The 27009-nt window shown below is 32.4% G+C and overlaps 1 long non-coding RNA gene and 1 pseudogene across 4 annotated transcripts; one reads left to right on the top strand and one right to left on the bottom strand.

Annotated features, from left to right (window-relative positions):
- Positions 1-13298: 13298 nt before the first annotated feature.
- On the bottom strand, positions 13299-26708 carry LOC131641449 (heat shock cognate 70 kDa protein-like; annotated as a pseudogene).
- LOC131641451 (uncharacterized) lies at positions 17465-20563 on the top strand. 4 transcript variants are annotated; one of them, XR_009295550.1, is made up of 3 exons: positions 17465-18051; positions 18159-18205; positions 18328-20563. It is a non-coding gene; the product is annotated as an uncharacterized LOC131641451 (long non-coding RNA). The 4 variants fall into 4 exon arrangements; XR_009295548.1 differs by having other exon boundaries at positions 18159-18713; positions 18841-20563; XR_009295547.1 differs by having other exon boundaries at positions 18159-19523; positions 19608-20563.
- Positions 26709-27009: the final 301 nt, after the last annotated feature.

The following is a 27009-nucleotide window of genomic DNA, read 5'->3' as shown; positions in this document are numbered from 1 at the left end:
ACGGCTAGTCAGTTGAGGGAAATCATTGAGTAACATTTCAAACATGGATTTTACCTTCTCCTTTACAAATTTCATGCAGTTTATATGCAGTAAGTCTGTCACAGTCCCTCAGAAACATTTCAATTGGTATAAATATTTCTTGCAATTTTGTGGAATACTAAACTGCTTTTTTTTGTGTGTGATATAGGGAATTGGAATTGCTGTTAGCTTCTTCATTCAATCATGGTGCATATTAGAAAGAGGTCCATTGTATTGTGCAATGTTCAACCTTCTAGCAACTGTCATCACAGCCTATGCGAAAAGAAAGAAATTAGTGGCATAGTTAGAAAGCAGAAAAATCTTGAAGATAAATTTTTTTTTTTATGCGATCTTGAAGATAAACTTAGTGACAATAATCTTGAAAGGAAGACAATGGAAAATGATGCAATAATTTAACTGCCATTGTCAATACTCTGTACCCTTCCAACTTGAGTGCTAAAAAACAATATCTTCATTCTATTTTGTTCTAGGTGAAACGAATGGAGATGGAACAAAAGGATTGCTCTTTGAGGATGGAACAGAATGGTGATAGTGAAAGAAGAAGGGGGGATTTTGTTACTCTTTAGAAAATGAAACTGTTGTTGCTGAAAGGCTTATGACCTTGACAGGAGTTTATAGTTTTGGAAATATGTTTCCAAACTAGAGATACGGGAAACTCGACGATATTAGTAAGAACATATCAAATTGTAAGTGAATACTTCATCAACAATAAACTAATGTGACTAACATTGACTGTGTTGGATGCAATATATGTCAGGCTTCAAGTCTTAACTTTAATATAATTCTTTGTTTTACAGGCTTCGACAAACACAATTCTCTCTCATTTCGTTGGGATTCTTTTCTCATTGGAATTGTTGAGATCGGTCACATTACCGCCTTCAGAAGCTCTTCCATTTCTCAAGATTGCATAAGGTGTGCCTTAAGTCTGGTAGCTCCTCTTTGTTGGTGGTTGCATCTTATATTTCCAAGTTGAAAAGAACCTGTTCAATATTGTTAATAAGTGTAAATCATGATAGCTCCTCAACAATTCAAGATCCATGAGCAGATTATCACAGTAGCGGAGGTTCACCGTAGTGTCGTCATTTTGGGAATGTTTGAGTCTTAACCTTGGCACCCTCATAACTTGTCCACAGCAAGTGTAAGAATGGAGAACTTTCAAAATGTCTGTCTGTTTAATATGCTACTGGGTTTATAAGCCGATATTTAATTGATCTTTGCAAAATTCAGGATTTTAAGCTATTTTTAAGAACGTATTTAAAAGTTAGCACAACTGCACTATGTAGAAAGCATGGATTTAGCCAACTTCTTCATTAAGGTTGGTTGGATGAAGAAACTTCACTGAGATGGAGCAATATAACTATAGCTCTTTTCCTACACAGTTTATATGGGAGCTCAATGATGATACACCAGAGGGTCATTTACCTTTGACAAATGCACTCAGAGGAACACTGTTGCTGAGTAATATTTTTAGCCATCCAGCTTTTGATGCAGTTCAAGACGAGGTTGAAGTTTCATTTGGGGGAATGGAGCATTCAAAGGGTTGAAAGATTCATCAAAGACATCAGCTCAAGAATATCCTCAAAACAAACTATAGTTTCTGATAGAGTTGAGGACAAAGTTTACAATAATAAAGTCTGCTGAATGCATAGAGAAGAATGTAACTTAATTTGTGTTTTCATTTTTAAATATATTCATAGTAATTATTGATTCATCATCATCAAAAGATGAAGGTAGTTGCTTGAATTGTATTTCTTTTGCTTTATTAAGGATAGTTGCGTTTTTTGTATTTGTTTGGAATTTAGGGTGTCAAGTCAATGAGTTTGTTGATAACATACTATAATTCTACTATGCATTTGAATCATATCTTTTATGTGCCTTTTAATTTAAAAGTAAAACACTACTCACAAGAAGCTTGTTTTACATATCTTATTTGTTAAAATATATTCTGAAACTTTACATAAAAATATAACCCAAAAATTCAAAATATATGTTTGATAAAATAATTTAGGTGCTTATACATTTTAAAGGAGTCCTAAAAGTGTACCTCTTGAATTTTTACCGATATATTACATTGATTAGATAGAATGGTTATATAAAATTATATAGTTTTCATAGATTATCAATTTAAATATTTCAACATTTTTAGTGGTAAGAATAATGAATTAGGCTTTAAAATAAAAAGTTGAATATATATATATATATATATATATATATATATATATATATATATATATATATTAGGCTTTAAAATAAAAAGTTGAATATATATATATATATATATATATATATATACATATATATATATATATATACATATATATATATATATATACATATATATATATATATATACATATATATATACATATATATATATATATATATATATATATATATATATATATATATATATATATATATATTATTGATTAAAATATTTTTGCATATCTTTATTATTTCACTCATTATTAAAATAATTTTGTATATCTTTATTATTCCACTCATTATTAAAATAATTTTGTTTTTTTTTTAAATATATCTTATAAATATAATAATTTATTTTAGTAAAACAATTTTTTTCTTATTTACATTTTTAATGCATTTTGAAAACAAAAATGTACGTACCATACCTGTACCTGGGCTAACGCACGGGTAACACACCAGTACCGTGTGAGCACACAGGTGACATACTAATTTCGTGCAAACGCGTGGGTAATACACCAGTACGGTGTGAGCGCACAAATAATCAGACCAAAATTCATGTGAACGCACAGGTAACACACCGTGTGAACGGACGGGTAACAAGACCAAAATCAGTGTGAGCGCACGGGTAAGAGACCAGTACCCGTGTGAATGCACGGGTAATCATGTCAAAATCTGTGTGAACGCACAGGTTATATATGATTAGTTGAAACATATTTTATTGATATTTTAAATCATTGTCTTTCAACAACGATTTAGTTTTACTTTTCAACATTAAAATATATATGCTTTTAATTTTACATGTAATACTTCTCGATTTAAAATTAAATATGAAATCTATCTGGTATATTCGGTCCAGCCCAAATCTATCTGAATACTTTTTGCCGTTCCAATTCTCGCGTTCTTTACTTACCACCTTTTTGGGTTACCAAAATATTGCTTTTAATTCAATTAACATTCCAAATTTCTACATTGTTTTATAATAATATATTAGTTAAATATGATATTATCTTAATGTACATTACTTATTTTTTCATCTCATATTTTGTGAAACTACTAATTTATTTTTCAAACAACTGATTTTGGCATATCGATTAAGTTATTATTTTAATCAACCTACTAATAATATTCAAATATAGTTTTCAAATATAGTTTAAGCTACTTCAATATTATCTTTTTGATAATTTCTGACACCTTCAGATATTTTAAGCCTTTTCATTGTGGCGAACAATAAACCTTATATGGTGCAACCGGTCCAGCCCACACCAGTACCCGTGCGGAAGCACGGGTATTCCACTAGTTATATATAAAAGTTGTTAAGTCATTTAAAAAAAGATGGTGAGAATATAAGAGAAGACTTAGTTGAGTTGTGTTGAAGCAGACATTGCAGCAAGCAACAAAAGATTTGAAAATATTCTTCCGCTATTTATCGTGTCCACTGAAATGGTGAGAATGCCACTCAAAGGTTTCTATGGTTTCGAACTCGGGTTTGAATGGGTTAATAGTATAAAAACGGAAAAGTAAATATTAACACAAAATAATTCATTCTTCGGAAAGAGAAGACTTATCAAGCGTTGCATATGATCTACTTCTCACAAACTTAAACTTATGACCAGTTATACTAACCACGATACTCCTCTATGTCATCACGTATCTCTCATATCAGTGTCCATCTTTAGAGAACCTATGAGATCAACTCAAAACCAAGGTTATCTCTAACGCAAAGTTGCGAGAACATCCGTATTCTCGCGTCGGTGATCTCTCGCACGCCGCTCAAACACAAAAGCATTAAGGACAGATACACAAGTGATTGTCAGCTCTAAATCTATCTCTAGAGTTCAGAAAATAACAGATAATCATCCTAGATAAGGATTCAAGAAGTTTAGCTCTAAAGCAACCCAAATCCCGAGCATAGAGGAAAAATCTAAGACAACAATAAACACAGATTTATAAATAAAGTTTTATATAATGTCATGGGCGACAAATATACATGAGTTCAAAGTAAATACATACTCAAAACCCAACTATAAGAAAATACACAAAGAAAAAGATAAATGAATCTAAAATCTCCCGGTTTGTCGGCTCTAATCGATGAGCAATCCACCTCTGATCATTCAAATGCAAGCTCCATAGTTGTTTCCTAACCTAATCTAACCTAAGAATGGAAGTGATGAATTTTGGGAGCAAAAATCCCCAAAACCCCATAACCTAAAATGTTACAAAAGAAAAGAATATAAAGAAAATTTTCAGCAGGTTGACTAAGAGAATTGAGTTGGCTTAGCAAGCTGTCAATAAATATCTGGTACAATGGACTTGGCTAAGCGAGCTCAGGAAAATTTTCTTCTCTATTTCACGTTTATGCAAGCGCGCTTGAGCCTGGTTTAGCGAGCTGCTGCATAATTTTCATTTTATTGCTCCAAAACTGTGAAATCGAAGTCGTGCCTTCGAAACTTTATTCCTCGAGGCTCCGATATGCATAAATACTTATAAAACAAATGAAAAACTATCAAACGGTACACAAAACAAATCAAAACTCAAGTATGCTAATATTTACACAAAAGTTGGGTTTTTATTTCGAAAACCAAAATAATAGAATCGATAAGTGGCACAATTATATACTCAAAATAACGACATTTTGGCACTTATCAAGTTGTAATCAACAATCAATAAGGTCGTTATTGAAGTTGATCACTTGAGATTAGTGAATGAGAGATAGTGAAATGGATTTTCATATTTATGAGGAGACCTAAATAGAAAGTCATTAGGATTAGGAGGAGACATTGAACATCATAGAGGTTGATGTTCCTATTAGACTAATTGTACTAATTCGAAGTAGTAAATTTCCTTTCCTATGTAGAGTGTCCCCCAGAGGTAGGTATTATTTGCACTGAACTGGTACCAATATCTGGTGTTATTTATTGCTTTTAGATTGACTCTATTGTTGTAAATATGTGTGTTAAATCTGGTTTAACTTGTTGGACTAGTTGTTCCAACATCGTGTCCAACATATGTCCCCTTAAGAACATAATTTCAATTATTTTCAAAATCAATTTTAATAGGTTATATGTTCAAGGGGCTAGTTAGTGAAACACACAATTGACATTAGATATAATAAACTAACTTGACAAAACAAGATGAGAGGTGCACAAAAAATCACAAAAACATAAATGTTGGTGCCTGAATTTAGAGATATCACAACGATCCTTTGAAGGGTCATGGTAAAGTGGGTATTGTTGTATATACTTTTGTAATGGTGGATGTATCAAATCTTTTATGAAGAAGTGAAAGAAAAAGATTTGGATTTTGAAGAAAAAACAAGAGTCGTAAACACATATCATCGTTTTGAAGAGGATATGTGTCTATGACTCTCGTTGTTTATGGCGCTCTTGTTAAGGGCTCTTTGTTAAGGTTATGTTTGTGTTGTTTTGACATGTGAAACTAAGTACTACAAACTAAAGCTAGATATATCAGTGAAACAAATTCACCTCGGTTGAAATACAAAACCGAAGTGAAAACTGACGTATTTTTATATTAAAAATAAAATATTCAAAAAAGTACCATTTTTAATGAAATAAAAACATAATCTAAAGCTGTTGAAATTCGAGAATTTTTTTTTTCAATATCCACTTTTTTAAAAAAAATTTCAAAAATAACAAACTTTTCAAAAAAATTACAAAAATATTTTTTTTTTAAATTTAACACGTTGTCGCCAGGGGGGATGGCGACAACGTTATGGCCCATAGAGATGTCGCCAGGCCCAGTGGCGCATCCTTTGTAATCTTTAGGTGTTGTCACCACCCCCCTGGCGACAACACCCCCCCTTATTTTTTTTTGCTGCTTTTTTTTTTCTTATTTTTTTCCAATTTTTTTATATTATTTTTTTAGTTGTTTTTTTATTTTTTTAAGTTGGAAAAATAATAGCAATAAATTAAACATTACCAAAATACAAAATACATTAAAATGAAAAACAACACAAAATACATTAAAATGAAAAACAACACAAAATACATTAAAATGAAAAACAACACAAAATACATTAACGATACAAATAAAATTCCTATTTAGCGCCACGTGGACCATGGTACGATCCGCAATCAGGTTGTCTAATAGGTCGCGTAGAAGGGTCACGAGTCGGTAGTGCTCCCCTATTCCTGCGACGCCCCCCTCTATTTGGTTCCTCTTGTGTTTGAGTCGACGGCCCCTCAATGCATTCCGGGTCTACAAAATGTGTGAGCCTTCCTTGACCTCTAGTATTCCCGCTATAGGAAAGGCGGGTGCCCGCATGGCCGTCAAAGCTTTGTCTAGGTGGGTTGAAATTTCTCCTAGTGGGTGCGGCCTGAAAGTTTGGATTTTGGAAGTTGGTGGTGGATTCGGTTTGGTTAAAATAGATTGGTTGTGGTGGTGTATTGAAGTTAGATGGTTGACTGGGGTATTGTGATGTTGGTTGGTCGAATGTGTTGTAAGGCGGATATTCTTCTTGTATGCCCATGTCGGGGGTTAGTGGTGGTGATGTGGAAGAACCCCCCACATTGAGGTCTTGGAATTGTGATCTGGAAGAGCTACCGACATGGTATTGTTGGGATTGTTGTTGTTGTTGTTGGTAAAAAGGCGTTTGTTGGTGGATTGGTTGGTGGTGGTAATTTTGTTGTTGTTGTTGTGGTTGTTGTTGTGGTGGGTAATGTTGTTGTTGGTAATTTGGTGGTGGTTGATGATGTTGGAAAGACGGTGGTGGTTGTTCTTGATGGAAATTTTGTTGTCGTTGTTGTTGTTGGTAAATAGGTGGTTGTTGTTGTTGGCCTCCAAAATATGGTTGTTGTTCTCGCGGGTCAGCCAAATTGAAAGGGGCAGACACAAACATTTCGGGATTTGTGACCGATCTGTACCAGTTGACATATTCAGGCGTTGGTTTCATTTCTTCTGGCGCCACAGGATATTGTAAAACAGTGTTGGAACGTTTAGCCCATATTTTACGTTGATCTCTAGCAAACGTCTGCCAATTTTCTACGTACCACTGTTCGCTAACCTTCGCCAGATGCCAACGTCCCAAAGAGTCGGGCTCAGGGGGGTCAGGGATACCTTGATGCATGCCGAATTGGAGCTTCACATGGTCACTTGGGTGTATCTCCACAGTGGTGAACCTTATGATGGGTGTTTTTGCCGTCCAAACAGCTGCCTCTTTACAGTCGGGTACGTGGTCCAAACCCAAGTAAGGTCTCCAAAGAAACTGCAACAAAAAAAATATTAATTTCAAATTATATAAGATAGTTAATTTTACAAATATATTTATAAGATGGAAATGTTTAGTGGTGTTACATCTTGGGGTCTTAATCGATCCAATAGTTGGCGGTAAAAAATGATTTTGTTTACTGGCGTATTGGTGTAGTCCATCCCGAGGGCATTAAACCTAAACACATTCAAAAATAAAAATCAATATAGTTACAATTAATAATGGAAAAAAATGAAGTAATTAAAATAAGATCATTAAGTTACCTTGACGCATAAGGGAAGACGTAAATGTGCGGATTTGCTGGGGCTAATACCGGCATTCTCCACCATCCCCATGTTTGTAGCAAGAATGCACATCCACTAAATGTACAGCTATCCTTTTTTGCACATTTGCACAAAGAGCTATATAGGTATGCCAACACCGCCGAACCCCAACTATACGTCTTAATTGCATCAATGTCCTCAAGTAGACACAAGTACATAAAATTAACACTATTCCCCGTGCCTCCGGGAAATAGAAACCTACCAAATAACAACATAATATACATTCTAGTTTTTTGTAGCTTAATTTCCTCGCTAGAGCCGTCATTCAACTGAAGGCCTTGATAAGCTAGTTGAAGGGCAGAAAGCTTTATACCTTGGCCCCTACCTCTTTGTCGCCCCTCACCCTCTATTAAATCAACACCCAACAATTCTACACATAGAGCGTTTGGTTGTTGGACATTTCCAAACACAGCTTTTCCATTTGTGTTGAGACCCAATAACATGTACACGTCCTCTAGAGTGACGGTACATTCACCGATTGGAAGGTGAAAAGTATGGGTCTCAGGCCTCCAACGCTCACACAATGCTAATATAAACTTCATATCGATTGAGGTACTTATTAAATTAATTACCTTCCCAAACCCCGCACGCTCAAGATAAGGCACAATCCAAGGGTCCGGAGGACTTATCGGTCCCCCACGGGTTCTAAATCTCGTGATATCCTATAAAAAAAACGATGAACCATAAGTATTTGAATGTTTGAAATTAGTAAATATTATTAGAAAATTTAAGTGTTTAGAACATAAATAAATTGAATTTACTCAAACTTACGTAATCGGTGATGTTTGCAATGGTTTCTCGATGCTCTTCACCCATTGTTAGGAGAGACATTTTTGTTGATGATGAAAACTAGTTGTTCTGATGAAAGTAAGTTTGATGATAGTTCTTTGGTGATGAAGAAAATGAACAAGTATGGGGACCTATTTATAGCCAAAACAAAACACAATTAAATGTGTTTGGTGCAATAAAAGTCTGCCACAATTAATTGTGAGAAGACAAGTGCATGCAACGGTTGAACACTTAACACGAAGCAAGTCGCCACCCCTGGTGAAGACAACTCTTAAAAATCAATGTTGTCGCCACCCCCTTTGGAGACAACTATGAAAAATCAATGTTGTCGCCACCCCCTTTGGCGACAACTATAAAAAATCAATGTTGTCGCCACCCCCTCTGGCGACTGCCTGCATGCATTAGTCTTGTCACATTTAAATGTTTCAGACTTTGTATTCTTGCATGCATGCTTGTGTAAAATGTGGGGACGAGATTCATTAATTGCATAGGTGTGTAAGAGATTCCCTAGCCTACATGCATTAGTCTTGTCACATTTAAATGTTTCAGACTTTGTATTCTTGCATGCATGCTTGTGTAAAATGTGGGGACGAGATTCATTAATTGCATAGGTGTGTAAGAGATTCCCTAGCCTGCATGCATTAGTCTTGTCACATTTAAATGTTTCAGACTTTGTATTCTTGCATGCATGCTTGTGTAAAATGTGGGGACGAGATTCATTAATTGCATAGGTGCGTAAGAGATTCCCTAGCCTGCATGCATTAGTCTTGTCACATTTAAATGTTTCAGACTTTGTATAACGTGTATTCTTGCATGCAGGCTTGTGTAAGATGTGGGGACGAGATTCCTTAATTGCATAGGTGTGTAAGAGATTCTATTGTGGCATGCATGTATTCTTGCCATGGTTATTTGCTCTTCAGACTTTGTATTGTGTGTACTCTTGCATGCAACCTTAACGATTCTTAGCACTGAGTTATCTTAACTTTTTTTTTTGTTTTTTTAATTGTTTTTATTTTAACATATTTAAAATATATATATATATATATATATATATATATATATATATATTAAAATAGCGCAGATGTCATAGAAAACATTAATTCATTCATTAATTAAAAGGTACATTAAAAGGTCATGCAAATCATTAATACATGGAAAACATTAAATCATTCAAAAAAAATAATAAAACATCTAAGAAATTACTACGGTTAAAACAATGTCATTGGGTCCATGCATCATTTGAATGGCATCAATGTCGTATTCCACCTTATCCCAGAAACTTATCGTTGCTCCAGTCACAGCATCGGCCCTTGTTTTAAGCCTCTTGATGCTTCTTATCTGTTCGCCGGATTCGTACTCCCCCTCTAAAAAAGACATGAGAGTCCTCTTGAGTTGCTCGACGGAAGAGATATTCCACAACAGAACCGGCATGGGAGGTTTGACGGGTGAGAATATGACATGTTCGTTCCTTCTGCGATACTCCGGTTCAGGTTTGGCACGCCATGTTGATCTCTGGGGCGGCAGCTCTGTTGTCCTGTGACATCCGTCTGGCCTAATAGTTGTCCGGCGAGGCATGGTTGTGTTTGTGTGATTGTTTGGTATTTGGAGTTTGTGTATCTGTGTGTAAACTCAACCATAGGAGCCCCTAATTTATAATATTATTGGGTAGAAAAAAAGTATTGTTGCGTACAGACTTAAAGTATGGGTCCATGCATCAACTCTTAAAAATCAATGTTGTCGCCAACCCCGGTGACGACAACTCTTAAAAATCAATGTCGTCGCCACCCCAGTTGGCGACAACTCTTAAAAATCAATGTCGTCGCCACCCCCGTTGGCGACTGCCATAATTGCATAGGTGTGTAAGAGATTCCCTAGCCTGCATACATTAGTCTTGTCACATTTAAATGTTTCAGACTTTCTCATTGCATGTTTTCTTGCATGCATTAGTCTTGTGGGGACGAGATTCCATTGTGGCATGCATTTGTCTTGTCACATTTAAATGTTTCAGACTTTCTCATTGCATGTTTTCTTGCATGCATTAGTCTTGTGGGGACGAGATTCCATTGTGGCATGCATTTGTCTTGTCATGTTTGAATCTTGTGCAGAATTATTGCATGTATTCTTGCATGCATTAGTCTTGTGTAAGATGTGGGGACGAGATTCCATTGTGGCATGCATTTGTCTTGTCATGTTTGAATCTTGTGCAGAATTATTGCATGTATTCTTACATGCATTAGTCTTGTGTAAGATGTGGGGACGAGATTCCATTGTGGCATGCATTTGTCTTGTTATGTTTGAATCTTGTGCAGAATTATTGCATGTATTCTTGCATGCATTAGTCTTGTGTAAGAGGTGGTGCATCTATTATAAGAACTACTTCACAGATTTACAATTCTCCCACACATTTCTTCTTTCACACCTAAACTTCACAAACATTTATCCCTCATATTTCTCACAAACACATATCAAAATTATGGCATCCACCTCACAATACAAAGTTCGTGTTCATATGAACGGTGAGACTTACCACTGCGACACAAACTGTTTTCTTTTTAGAAACACCAACTCAACACGTTTTGCTCTAAATTGACAGCATTGACAGAGCGAGATGGACTAGGTCATACGACGATGGGGCTAGGTGGGGTCACATGACTACAAATCTTGTGGAATCAATGAACGGGGTTTTCAAAGGCATTCGAAACCTACCTGTAACTGCCTTGGTTAGTGCTACGTATTTTCGGATGGCAACTTTGTTCGCCACAAGAGGTAAGCGGTGGAATTCAGTGTTACAAACACAACAGGTATACAACGATGTCTGCATGAAATATATACAACAAGAATCTGCCAAGGGTAACACTCATCGAGTGACCGAGTTCGACCGTCATGGCCACACCTTCAGTGTAAAGGAAACAATTGACCACAACCAGAGACTTCCACGACAAGAGTATCGCGTCAATATCCCAGATCGTTGGTGCGACTGTGGCCAATTTCAAGCATATCCCATGCCTTGCTCCCATGTCCTTGCAGCATGTTCACATACTCACTTTGATGCATTATCTTTGGTATCAGAAATTTACAAGGTATCAACGTTGCTCAACGTATACGACAATTACTTTCCGGTGGTAGCAATGGAAGCATATTGGCCTGTGTACGAGGGGGAAACAGTTTGGCATAACGACTTAATGCGTCGGAATAAAAGCAGTCGACCAAACAGCAGGCGTATTAGAATCGAGATGGATGCCACTGAAAAAATGCAGAGGAAGTGTAGTATATGTCGTGAGGTAGGACATAATAGGAACAAATGTCCCAATCGTGGTGCTAGCTCCACAACATAGTATTTAGGTGCAATGATATTTGTAATTTATTTTTTCAATGAAATGGAATCAAATTATTAGTTAAAAAAATACGGATGGAAAATAAGTTAACAAAAAAATTATATAAACAAATAATGTTGAAAAAGGAGTTGGAAAAATAATATAAAAAAAAATTGGAAAAAAAAATAGACAAGAAAAAAAATAACAAAAAAAAAGAAAAAAAAAAAAGGGGGGTGTTGTCGCCAGGGGGGGTGGCGACAACACCTAAAGAAAGAGAGTAGGCGCCACTGGGCCTGGCGACATCACTTTGGGCCATAACGTTGTCGCCACCCCCCCTGGCGACAACGTGTTAAATTTAAAAAAAAAAAAACATTTTTGTAATTTTTTTGAAAAGTTAGTTATTTTTGAAATTTTTTAAAAAAAAGTGGATATTGAAAAAAAAAATTCGAAATTCGAAGCATGTATGCTGAATTAGTTTACTCTTTGGTTTTCAAAAAATCAACATAGTAAATTGTATATATTTTTAAAAAAATAAAACACAGGGCACGTCCAAGAATTATACCTTGATTTTTCTATATGTGAGGTGAAATCGTTGTCATAAAAAACAATTTTTCTAGTAATAGTATGTTGTATCGTATCTTAACAAATACTATTTTAAATGTTTGAAATCTATTCAAATCAAATATATTTGTTAATTAAATTTGAATGTATTTTATTGATAAAATAAAATTTGAGTGAGAGGATTTTGTCTTAGTCTAAGATAAGGAATATGTCATAACTTAAATAACATGGACAACTAATAGCAAATCAGATTTGTTTTCATGAGTCTCACATAGGATGGGGAGACAATAAATTATTACAAGCCTTGCCTATAAAAGAGTTATGAATAAGGGTAACGCAACTCAATGAGATTAGGTGCTGTCACCATTTTCATTGTCAAAGTACAGTCATAGTTGAATTCTCTTTATAAGTTTTTATGTTGAACTATCATTCATGAATCATGATTAACTTAAGTCATATGACTCATACATAAGTGTGACTGCTGTATGAAAATCAACTTCTGCTATTTGAGGCCCTTCTAATTGATTAAGGCTTCTTTGCATAATCATTACTAAATTTAGGAGAGAATAAACTATTATTTGACAAGTACTGGTGCTTAAATTTCACTACTAAATTTGGGAAGTTATTAGTTTAGAAGATACTTAAGGAAAGGAAAACCACCAACTGATTATGCAGGAGATTAATTTTTGTCAGAAGACTCAAAGAAACTTGTAAACTAATAATAAAATAAAATCTAAATTAATCATAATGGAAACAAGTGTGACTAGATCATGGTTTCAGTACACTGCTGTTGGCATGGTTTAAATAACCTCAAAATCTTAGTTGTGAAAAAATAAAATAAAACTAAATAGTCTTAGCTAAAATGTCTTCCATGGTACTCTTAAGTCCCTTTAGATGGTCTTCCAAAACATCTATTTCTACCTCTTGGCTATTCTCATCAATCAAATTTGTAATCACAGCAATTGTAGATTCGATAATTTCAATTTCTTGAGAGGAGAGCTTTTGATTAATATCCTCTTTCTTTAAGGCATTTCTCATTTTGTAAATGTAGTCATCCAATGCATTCATCGCTTTGGCCTTCCTTAGGAATTTCTTGTCTTCATTTTGGTAATTCTCAGCTTCTTGAATCTATTATAATATATAAAAAGTAAAGTATCTGATAATTACACTTTAAGCCCTCTGATTAAATAACTAAAACCGTTCAAATTTCATGGATAAATTTGTCCTTTTGATAAATAAAGCCACCATATTCATTTGACATTAAATGCTATCTATTGTGTCACTTTTTGATTGGTTGATTTCATTTTTATTTATTTGGTTTTTCCTTTTTTTAATCTATTTTATATAATATTATTTTATATTATAGGTGAAATAATGTCAAAAGTTGCATTGAGAATATAATTGGGTTTAAATATCTAAGCAACTTAATGATGCATTGAGGACTGAAAGGTCTCATTGAGCTGAAAAGTTACACGGGTAATTGAACTATTCTACAATTTTAAGAAGCAAAATTTTATTAACCACAAAGCACCAGAACTATTCTCTCTCTTTGTGATCCTCCCCTTTTCTCTCTGAACCCTTTTATTAATCACAAATTTGTTTTAAGCTTTGAAGCTCTGAATCCATAACCCATGGCTAATCGAGAAAGGTGAAGGATGGGACACAAACCCTAACGCAAAAACACGAAACCGCACTAATTCCATCACCAACTTCGAAAGCGAAGCCGTTGCAAGGTACTACACCATATTTCACTCTACTTCTCTTCTTTACCATAGTCACCGATTCCTTTTCTCTTTCCATCCCAAACCATCACTCTTAGATTCACACTCACACTCTTATTCTCAATTACAAACACAACAACAACCTTTCTCTTTTGCAAAATCAGTATTTCTTTGACACCTCTGTTGCAAACCACCACCGTCGGAGCCGCCACTGTAAAAAATAACACCTATGCCTCCGTCGCCAACATATCCGCGTCAACTGCCGCTGACCATATGCATCAAGGCCCCTCCAATAAAATGCAAGGTTTGTGTTGTGAAAGCTACAACCAGATCTGAAACCGCAGAGTATAAGTTTTCCATTTTTTATCGTTTCTACACATAAGTATAAGTTTTCCGTTTCAGCACATGAGTATAAGTTTGCCATTTTTTTTTTATCATTTATACACATGAGTAGAAGTTTTCAATTTAAATGTGAATCTAATATCTATCTTGATTTGTATGAGTTTTATGATTTTCTTTACAAGTTTCTCTTTTGGAGGCTCACACAAAGATATTTGTTTATGTAGTTGGAAAGGGCTTATTATGATGGACTGCTCAATCGCCCCCGTAAATACGCATTAACACCGCGTGACTCTAACCAAACTGTTAGAAAATTTATAGGCTGAAAAGTTTTTGTCAGGTTCTATTTAGCTGCATAATTCTAACTTGGATTATTGCATGGTACATGTTTGTATTTTTGCTTCAACGAGTCTCTTGCAGGAAAATTATACCCTGTCCATCTACTAATCCGGGTTGCATATCTATAAATCCAAAGTCATTGTCTCCATACAAATCCTGTGTTTTTGGGACCAAGAAAAGGTAACCATATTCTTATATTCATTTCATATAAAAAAAGTTTTGATCTTTACACTTCTCATGTTTTGGTCACACAATTTTTTACCTAAAGTTATGGTTTTTACTTTCTGAATTATTAATTTGAAGTAGTATTTATTTGATTAATTAGTTGATTTAATATGTTGAGGTTAATTTGTGGTTTGTGATTGTAGTCAATTCTTGCAGGGAGTAGCTGTCTTTGTAATAATGTGATAAAATGAAAGTGATTCAATGGGTAGTAAGAACGAAGTTGGTCAGAAAATGGACAAAGAGTTATACCAATCTACTCGCACCTGGCAGAAAAAGGTATATATATTTGTATTTATTAACTTATCTATGTTGTTGTCTCTAACAGAATTGTAGTTACTGTTAGTAATAAACCATTGTATCACATTTCCATTAGTAATAAAATTTTATGCGACAGTTAGTCTGTTCTTTATGCAGATTGATTTTTATTTCAACTGATGTTTGTTTAATTGATTAAAAATGATGTTTTTATTTGATGGAGATTTGATTGTGTCTCTTATTGATACATGAAACAATGGCATATTTTACCTGCAAAAAGTTTATTCTTTTGTTATGTTTCAAAAGCTTTTAAAGTTTGTTGATTGAGAGTTAATTTATGGGTTTTTGATTAGTTTGAAGGTATGTCTTATACATTTGCTGATGCAGTTTTTCTTCTAAGAAGTGTGATAATGTTTGAGTCAATAGCAAATGTTGGTCTTTTATATTTTCTATTCTTGGTTGGAGTATGGATGGATGCATCTACAATAAGAATGAAAGGTAGAAAGTCACTGTAGCAGTTTATGGTATGGTGTTACCATTCAGAACGAGAGCGCTATTCTCGACCGTTTCTTTTGTGTTAATTCTTGGTGATGTTCTTTAGTCACTGAATGTCCTGTTCTTTCTGGAATCCTTGCAGAGTTAAAAGCGGACAACTCAAAGTTAGGAAGGGTTGCTCTTTCAGCTGCAATCATTAACGATGTTCTGTCATGGATGCTTTTGGCTATAGCTATTGCTTTGACAGTATATGGAATAATCTATGTGGCTTCTATAATGGTTGTTTTGTTTTTGTTGCCTTTAATGATTTTGTTGTGCTTTTGTTGTAAGACCTATAATCATGGGGATAATAAGGAAAACACCAAAAGTCAAAAATCGTATGGTGATTTCTACTTATGTTTAATACATTGTTCAACTTTTAACCTTGTTTTCATTTTTGTATACATGGGACATCTTTTGATTCTATTTTGATTATTTTTAACTTTGTTATCATTTTTGTATACATGGGACATCTTTTCATTCTATTTTGATTCTTTATACGATTTTTCCTGATTATTTAGAATATTCATGCTGTAATTAATTGAATGAATAAATATTGATCCATTGTAATTGATACACTATCTATAAAATAAGAAAACACAAGTACCTGGTTAATACTAATATGCCCTTTGGTTAAAAAATTACACCTAATTGTTTTGGGGGCAAAATGTGTCTAAAAATTATTTTTTGTAACTAAATTCAGAATTTGGCTACATTGAAACTAATGGTTTGGTCTGTTTGTGTTACCATTGGGCCACATATGTACAATATCCAATTTGCATTGTAATGTAATTGAACCATAAAATTTTCATCAGTACAAATGTTGCAGAGAAGAAATGTTCCCTCTCTTCCTCTTCTCCCTATTCGTCTTCTCTCTCTTCCCTCTCTTTCTCTTCTTTCTTCTCTCTTCCCTCTCTTCGTCTTTTCCCTATTTGTCTTCCTCCTTCATCTTCTTCTTCCTTCTCCATCTCTTTCTTCATTGTTATTATTGAGTTTCAGACATGTTCGATTTTGATTTTGATTTGGTGTTTGTTGTTTCAGGTTTGGTGGTGTTGACTCACGCGGAAGAGGGAAGCTTCGCCGACGGTGCGGTTATCTGAACATAAGGTGAGCATCTTCTTCTTCTTCAGATCTGGGGTTTTTTGTTGTTACTAAGTGGTGATGAAGAGGGTTTTGATGTTCTCAGTTTATTGATGTGTTGAAGGATATGAAGGTGATGTTATGGTTCCAGAACTTTGGTGAGATTTTTTTGATTTTTGTTCTTTGTGTTTTTGGATCTACGGATCTGTTGTCTTTTTTTCTTCTTCTACAAAAATTTCTAAAGGATTTTATGTATTTGGAAAATGACGGTAACATTTAGGGTTTCATTATGATCTCTGTGGCTATGGCTGTGTGTTTGTGTGAACAGTTATTGTTTTTGCAACAATTTGAGAAGGGTTTCTGGAAAATGAAGAATGAAAATCTTAGGGTTTCATTGTTTGTTTCTCTGTGGCTGATTTCGGGTGGATAGTGGTCTCTGAGGTATGGACAACTCAAAGGTTAGTGCATAGATTAGACCTTGTATAATGTGGGTTTTTTTCGTTGGTTGATGTCATGTTGATTACCTTGAATATTGTTTAATATTGAAAATGTTCAAATCTGCAGATTTTATGTTATCATTGACAAACCTAACCAATATTCCAATATGTGCTGAATGGTTTTTGGATTTGGTCATGTTGAGATGGTGAAAGAGAGCTGCTATTTTGTTTATTTTTGCAATATTGACAACCTGTTCAGTTTCAGTTTCCCGATTTAAGGCATGTCTGAGCTTGCCCTCCATATGTTTGATGAAAAGCAGGAATGACACAGTGGTTGTCGTTGCTGCGTTTCATGGTCTGAGGTTTGAAAGACCCGGTCAGGGTTGAGAGCAGTAGAGCACGGGATGATATCGATATTCGAATTAAAACCTGTTGCAGTGCGAAAAGGATCATTCTTCTACGTTTTTTGCATTTATTCATTGCCTGCCTATACAGTATTTTATGTTACACTATTGTCCAAATAATGACAAGTTTGTTTTTTTATAGAACATTATGACTGCTACTTTTGCTTTAACTACTTATTGATACCTTTACAAGTAAAGTCAGAAACCTAGCTTAAAGTTGGTCAAGATCAAAGTTATCGACAAGAACAAAGTGTTGGTCAAGGTCAGCTAATTTTATGTTCTAATTTGGATCAAAACAGTTTACCCCACACTTCACTTCTATATATCAATCTATCATTATCATTTTCTAAATATGGTGAACATTAACAGGCTTGCATTGGATCAAACAGTTGTAGTATTGATGCATACACGACAAGGTAATTTTGTTGCTATATTTCAGAATTTCCTTTTTTACGTTTATAGCCAAATTATGTATGTTACACTCCATAATATTTAACTAAGGGAATTATCCCTTAACTGTGGATTCAACCTTACTTAGATTCTCATGCCAATATTCTTCCCAAGCTCTTTGGCTCCCTTGGGCTGTGCTTTGCCATGTTTGGTTTGGACTCTTCAAATCATGTTCGAACTTTTCAAATCACGTGTGTACTTACTTACTACTTAATCATTTGTGTCAAGAATATTGATGAATTATGTTTTATGAGTACATACATCTCTAATCCCGAACTGTTTTGATATTTTCTAACTCGATTTCATGTTGGGAAATGGTTTTGGTTTTGTGACTGTCATGTAGCTTGCATTGAGTAAAGGTGGTGACAGGGGCGAAACCCGTGCGCGACATCTCGAGTGCATAGTTGGACTGTAGTCATTGCATTGGTCTTGCATTGTGCACTACATTGTGAATGGTGTTCTGACTTGTGCATGGTAATTTCGGCTTTATCCGTGACTATTTATGTTTGTATACAAGTATCAGAACTGTTTGGAAATTGCTTTAAATGAGATTTGTTTTACATTATTTTGGGCACTGATTAAATGTATGCATTTGTAGTAGCTAGCTAGATTCAACATGTGTGTGCCACTGTGGAGTATGTTAACACTGTAATGGTAAGACTCCTCAAAGCAGATGTCAAATATCGATTTGTGATTAACATTAGAAACACTTTGAAACCAAGTTCTTAAGTCGGATTTGGTTTGTTTTCCCAAAGCACGCTATCTCGAAAAACACGGGAACCACTATCTAAGAAATTCTGAGCTAATTCCAAATGAAGTTAAAATACTACAAAGCACCATAAGTTTACTTTTGTCCTATCTTAAATTCAGTCCTGGAAGATGGTGACACTCCAGTGGATCTTGATGTTCATAATTTCAATGCTCTCTTCTGATAACTCAATGATTCCCTTTCACAATTCATATGTTATACAACATGTATACTTTCAATGTCTATTTCTCTTAAGTTTTTTTTAACATTTGGTCAATGTCTATTTTATTTGTTGATTTGAAGATGCAAAGGTGAATGCAGAGAAATGAGCTACCGAGTATTTGTATTTGAAATTTGCATTATGTTTGATGTAAATGTTGCATTTTGTCTTTGATGACTTTGTCTATGTTAATCACTTGACAGATTTATATGCAGAATGTTGGTCTATAATTTGAAACACAGAATGTTGGTGTGCTCGGTCCAAATTCGTTGAATGGTCTCAATTAAGGGATAAAGGACTTAACATGGCATACATGGTAATACAAGGTTATTCAAGCATTCACCCTGCTGTCTGAGTTTTCATGGTTGATTGAATTTACTTGAGATTAATTTGAATTCAGGTTTCGTTTAGGTTGATCTTAAAGGTGAATCCATTCACTTGAACTTCTTATATTGATTGTGGCTTTAAGGACATTTAGTTTCTTGAAAGCAGCCATTTCACTTGGTACAAAGTAAGTATCATACTTCTTCTATAGACACGGTATGGTTGGGCTTGCACTGTTGGATTTAGACATAGTAAGCATGGGAAAAGGTCAAGTTTGGTTAAACGAACATCACCTCTACTGGCCTTCTTATAAAGCATTTGGTTTTTGTGAAGGGAATGCCTCTCCTGTTAAAAAACAAAATATTAAGAAGATGGCTATAATATCTATATACCTTAGGTGACTTGAAGTGTATATAAGCATACTAAATGCTTCTATGGGGTTGACATGATAATTACTGCATGTATAATATATAAGCATATACTAAATGGTTATATTGTATGGTTTATGTATATAAGTATACAATTCAAGAAACTATGAGGTAGGATGTCAACTCAGTGTGGAGGAACTAGCAATGGAAGTACAACAAAACTTTTGCTCAGAGGTTATGAAATTGATAGCAGTGTGACCATACTTCATATCTAAGAGAAACTTGATAGATTTCTAATCGGGCATGCGATATAAACTATAAGCATGTGAGACATGCACAAAAACTTACTATAAAAAGAGAGACCTGATAGATTTACAAATTGTAACTTGAATTTAATGTATATATTACTTAGGACAACAATTTTAGTTGCTTGCATTTACAATGTTTAAAATGTCGTGTATGAATGTGTTTCTAATTAATATATACATTCTCATTCACTAGCTCCATGCTTCTCAGGTAGGATATCCGCCCCAATTTCATACAACATGAATAAGGAAAGTTAAGAACCAATCAAATAAAATTAACTCCCATGGTTATAATGTTTTACATGTTAGATTATTAGGATAATTATGTTTTGTTTAAAAACATAGTATCTTGATGCTCATTAGTGGGAAATCCAAAAAAATTGTGTATTGGATTGTTCGACAATCAAAAGAAAAAACTTATGGAATCAAATGCTATTGGATCTCAATCTTATAAAATCATTTTTCTACTATTTAAATGTCTGAATTCTTTTTGTCTCACTTATTAAATTATTTAGACTTCACAAGTGTCTAGCATAGATTTATAGCCCCACTTCACAAGTTTGCTTGGAGCATGGATTAATAGTTCCACTTCAGAAGTTTCAAAAGTTTGCTTGCTAAATCAAGTTGTAGTTCTTATCTGAAGTATTTAGTTCCAAAAAAGTTGTATCTTTATACACAGTGGTTAAAGTATTCAACATAAGGATCCAATATATGTTATTATTATATATTGACCTCATGTATATTTTAAGAACTAAAACATTTTCAATTTTTTTAATGGTTAAAGTAATTTAATTGAATTTAATCAACAGATAAGTTATAAAATAATTAAAGTCTTTTAATGGGTTACATGATGAATTAATGTGCGGTATCTTTAATGTTGAAAATGTGATTTGAATGTACGGGACTATCTTTAATGTATTTTGTTCTTTATACATGGAAATAGTGTGCAGTAGTGTTTTTTATTTTATTAAGGGGACATAAAGGAAATCATAACTAGAGGAACAAGTGGTAAAGGTTGATCAAAAAATGCTCAGAATATGCGACTCTCGGGGATATCTATGGAGTCTGTTAAACAAGTGGCAACTAAAGTAGATATGCACATCATGCATTAAAGGAGAATACAAAAACTAAAAACTGAGAAAAGAAGTTGCGATCATGTTATGGCAAATGCTTTTTATTTACGTAATTTTAATATATATATATAAAATGCTTTTCCACCTAATTTTTATTGGAATTAAACACGACATTTTTTTACAGTTAAATATATTTTTTATTTCGTTGTGAAAAACAAATGCGCGCACAACACCAGTACCCGTGCGGATGCACGGGTATCCCACTAGTTAATTGATATGGCTCAATTATAACTGTTTTCTATTGAAGAGCATTGAGTGAAGAACCAATTAAATGTAAAGTGGCAAACCAACCAATCAACATACTTAGTGGTGCTAATGTTTAATAATTTGATAATGAAATCTGCAGATGTTTGTGATAATAATTAATTTGATAAATATTTGATAGTAAATAATCGATCTATATAGCTTAGTTTTTTTTTATATATTTGGCTTAATTTCAATGTTTTTATTGAATCAAAATGTTGAATAAGGAAATCTTCAATTTTTTGTTATTTTTAATTATACATTTTGTTCTTTAATTAAATTAAAAAATTTAATCTAATAAAAAATTTAAAATTATGGGTTAAATATATTTTTGCTTCCTATAAATATCTCAACTTTCATTTTCAGTATCTTTTAAAAAAATAATATATTTTAGTTGCTATAAAATTTTTATGCATGTAATTTTAGTCCATCATGTCAAACCAAGGTGTATTTTTGAATGATTATTTTGAGGACATGTGTAGAACGTTATAAAAAGTTCCTCAAAAAAACTCAAAATTTGATTTCTAAGTCGAGGTTTTCATTATTTTTATTATTATCTTTTAAAATTTAAAAAATTTATATTTAATTCTTCTTAATTTAAAAAATTCTAAAATTTATATTATTAAAAAAAATTAAATAAATTTTAAAAAATTTTAAACAAATTTCAGATATAAGCAAATTAGTTGTATTATAAATAAATTTTAAATTAATAATTATAAAAAATTATTTAGTTTTCAATTCAATAATAATAATTTAAGATTTAAAAAAGTCTACCTTTTAAATTCAATTGAATGAAATTATTATTATTGAATTGAAAACTAAATAATTTTACATGATTATTAATTTAAAATTTATTTATAATACAACTAATTTGCTTATACTACTAATTTTTGTTTTTATTTAAGTTTTTTATTAAAATTAAAAGTTCTAAATTGACATAAAATATATTTTGTAATCATTTAGATTTTAGAAAAATGTTAATAAAAACAAATCAAAATCAATAGAGATAAATTTATTACTTTTTACTACAAATTATAATTATTTTATACCAAAGTTAAATATTTAGTTTTTCATTATAAAAATATAAAAATAAAAATTATTTTGTAATTATTTAGATCCTTTGAGATAAAATTTATTTTGAAATTATTTAGACTTTTATAGAAAGGTTAATAAAACAAAACAAAATCAATTGAGATTTTGTAAACTTATGAAATAACTAAAACTTCTCATAATTTTTTCAAATTAACTTCATAATTGTAATCATGTTAAAAATATGTTAATGGGTAGTCATGAAAATTTAATGATAAATGATAATCATAAAAAATAAAAGATAAAATTTAATGTGATTATTTTAAATATATGAGAATAAATATATATTATTTATCATACATAGGTTTTAAATTTCTATTTTTTTTATAATTGTACATATTCAAGATCTAATTACTCTATTAACATATTCACATTTTTATTATTTGTTTAATTTTTAAATATTTTAACTTTTAATATTTGACGGAAGATGTCATACATTTTAGGTTTGAAAAAAATGAGCTAATATCTCAAATAGGTTTAATAAATTTTATTCTCTAACTATGTTTAATTTCTTAATTAAAATTATATTTTTAAAACTTATACAATTATATTTTTTATATTATAATAATATACTTTAAATGTAGAAACTCTTAAGCATTTGACGGGAGGGAGTTGTGATACATTTTAGGTTTGAAAAAATGGACTAATATCTCACATAGGTTTAATAAATTTTTAGAATTAACTCATTTGGATTTAACTGGAATTGGTAAACTCATCTGAATTGACGGGTAGATGTGAACGTATATATGAGATATCGGTTATTGACTGGTCATTTTAATATTTATCTTTTAACTATTTCTTTTGTTACTGTTTTATAAAATTGAAGCAGGACACATGTCAAAAAAATGTACTTAATTTAGTTTTTCAATTTAAAATATTTTTTCTAAAGTAATTTAAGAGTTGTATTTTTAACTTAATGTAATAATACTTACTAAGGTTAAATATTTAATTTATCATTATATTTAATAAAAGTTATTTTGTAATTATTTAGATCCTTATTTGAGATATAATATATTTTGAAATTATTTAGATTTTTATATAAAGGTTAATAAAACAAAACAAAATCAAATGAGATTTTGTAATTTTTGTAAACTTATGAAATAACTAAAACTTTTCAGAATTTTTTCAAATTAATTTCATTATTGTAATCATGTTAAAATATGTTAATCGATAGTCATGAAAATTTAATGATAAATGGCAATCATAAAAAATATTGATAAAAGATAAAGATTTATTAATATAGTTAGTTTTATAAATTGAATAATCTACGATTGTTTTTATAAACGGAAATAAGTTTCAAAGTATTTTAAATTTGAGATTTTATATTTATTACACTATCCAATTGAGACTACTTAATGTGATTATTTTAAATTTCTATTTTTTTATAATTGTCCATATTCAAGATCTAATTACTCTATTAACATACTCATATTTTTATTATTTGTTTAATTTTTAAATATTTTAAGTATACATTAAACGTAGAAACTTTTAATATTTGACGGGAGATGTCATACATTTTAGGTTTGAAAAAATGAGTTAATATCTCAAATAGGTTTAATAAATTTTATTCTCTAACTATGTTTAATTTCTTAATTAAAATTATATTTTTTAAACTTATAAAATTATATATTTTTTATATTATAAGAATATACATTAAATATAGAAACTGTTAAGCATTTGACGGGAGTTGCGATACATTTTAGGTTTGGAAAAATGGACTAATATCTCAAATAGATTTAATAAATTTTTAGAATTAACTCATCTGGATTCAACTGGAATTGGTAAACTCATCTGAATTGACGGGTAGATGTGAACGTATCTATGAGATATCTACTATTGATGGATTCTTTTATAAATTTGAAGATATAAAAATAATTGACGAGTCGATGTGAATGTATCTATGAGATATCATTTATTGACTGATCATTCTAATGTCTATCTTTTAACTATTTCTTTTGCTACTGTTTTATAAAATTGAAGTTATAAAAATAATTGTATGATTTATTACAAATATGAATCAATGCTTAAAACTTGGTACATATTATCAGTATATAATTGAAATTACGTGAATATTTATGAACTGCAAAATAAGTTATATTATATTTGATATTCCAAACACATGAATTAAATTTTGATAAATGATTATAAGTTATAAATATATTAATGTTATCTAACTGAAAATATGATGTCATATTTAATAATTTATATATGGTTGATTTATATAAAAGAATTTTACAAGTGATATTTGGATACATGTAATGTGAAACCTCGACCAGACCCGTGCGATAGCACGGGTTTCCTACTAGTTAATTTATTAATTTCCTCACTTGACAATCTATCTCTGTGATTGGTTATTGTAATCATGCTCGAAACTCCAGAAACATTATTATTAGCTGAAACAGTCAAAATACCATTTTCATCAATAGTAAAACAAACATTTGAGAGATGGCTGCCGCGGGGAGCTGGGGGAATGCCAGAAAGACAAAAAGTACCAAGCAAATTGTTATCACTGGCTCTTGTTCTCTCACCCTCATAAACCTTAATCTTATGAATCGTTTGGTTATCTTCGGTTGAATAATATGATTTTGTCTTCTTGACAGGAATGCAAGTGTTCCTAGGAATCACCACACTCATGATATCTCCTATTACAGATTTGCCAAGAGACAAAGGTGTAACATCCTGCACCACCAACTTTGGAACAGTCATAACTCCTTCACTCAACAATGCAGCCTGAACAGCTGCCCCGTAAGCCACAGCCTCATCAGGATTAATGCTTTTGCACAACTCCTTCCCATTGAAAAACTCCTGTAATAGCTGCTGTACTTTAGGAATCCTAGAAGATCCACCTACAAGGACAACATCATCTATCCTGCTCTTGTCCATCTTAGCATCCATTAGACAACTTTCAACAATCCTCATACATTCATTAAAAAGGTCCATATTCATTTCCTCAAATTTGGCTCTATTGATTGATGAAGAAAAGTCAATGCCTTGAAATAAAGAATCTACTTCAATAGTAGCGGTAACGAGGAAAGAAAGTGACCTTTTTTCCCTCTCACAAGCCATTCTCAACCTCCTCAAAGCTTTTGAGTACTTCCCACTATTCTCGCCTTTATTCTTTCTCAACATCGTCGAAGCTCTTGAATTCCCGCTAGTATCGATTTTGTTCTTTCTTTTGAACTCTTGTACAAAGTAGTTCACCATTCTGTTGTCAAAGTCCTCTCCTCCGAGGTGAGTGTTTCCGGCGGTGGCCTTAACTTGGAAGACGCCATCCTTAATAGTTAGTATAGACACATCAAAAGTGCCACTCCAAGATCAAACACTAAAATATTCCGTTCTCCAACAAAACCAGTTCTGTTGTCAAGGCCATATGCAATCGCTGCAGCAGTGGGTTCATTCATTACTCTCATAACATTTAGGCCAACAATAATACCGGCATCTACAGTGGCTTTTCTTTGTGAATCATTAAAATAAGCTGGCATAGTAACAACTGCATTCTTAACGTTTGATTCTAAATATGATTCAGCAATCTCTCGCATATTAGTGAGTACCATAGATGATACTTCTTGGGCATATAGTTGCTTTTCTTGATCCTTGTACTTAACCATAATCATGGGTCTGTCATTGTCACTAGCAATGACCTTGAATGGCCATAAAAGTATATCATCTTGAACAATAGGATCACTAAACTTCCTACCAATTAACCTCTTAGCATCTGAAAAAGAAAGAGTTAAATAAGGTGTTATAAATAGATGCATGAACTTGTTATAAATAGTTTGTAATTAAATTTTGGAAGAGTAAAAGAATAGAAGTTTATACCAAAGACGGTGTTTTGAGGGTTGGAAGAAGCTTGATTCTTAGCAGCATCACCGATCAATATTTGATTTTCTGTGAATGCGACAAAAGAAGGAGTGGTTCTATTGCCTTGATCATTGTGAATGATCTCAACTCGATGATGATCTTCCTGCCATACTGCAACACATGAATATGTTGTGCCAAGGTCTATCCCCACGGCACATCCTTCATGTTTTCTTTTCATATTAGAGATATAGTAATATTAGGGTTTCTTGTGTCAAGAGAAAAGATTTAGGATATTTGAAAAGCAAAATTTGTTTCTAAAAACTCGAGCGCCTAAGTTGTTTCTACTTCTTTTTTTGGTATAGTTTGATTTATATATTCCAACTAGTACTTTCAACCCGTGCGATGCACGAAACAAATTATTGATAGATATTGTACATTTAGGAAAAAAAATTAGAATTTTTGTTGATTGAATAATTGAGGTACATAGAAATTAGTGGTGGAGTAATGAGTTTGATTAATTAATATTAAATGTGAATTAA

The sequence above is a fragment of the Vicia villosa genome, unplaced genomic scaffold (genome assembly GCF_029867415.1).
Source record: "Vicia villosa cultivar HV-30 ecotype Madison, WI unplaced genomic scaffold, Vvil1.0 ctg.003762F_1_1, whole genome shotgun sequence".
In the NCBI taxonomy this organism is placed as follows: Eukaryota; Viridiplantae; Streptophyta; class Magnoliopsida; order Fabales; family Fabaceae; genus Vicia; species Vicia villosa.
This window is presented reverse-complemented; position numbering and strand designations above follow the sequence as displayed.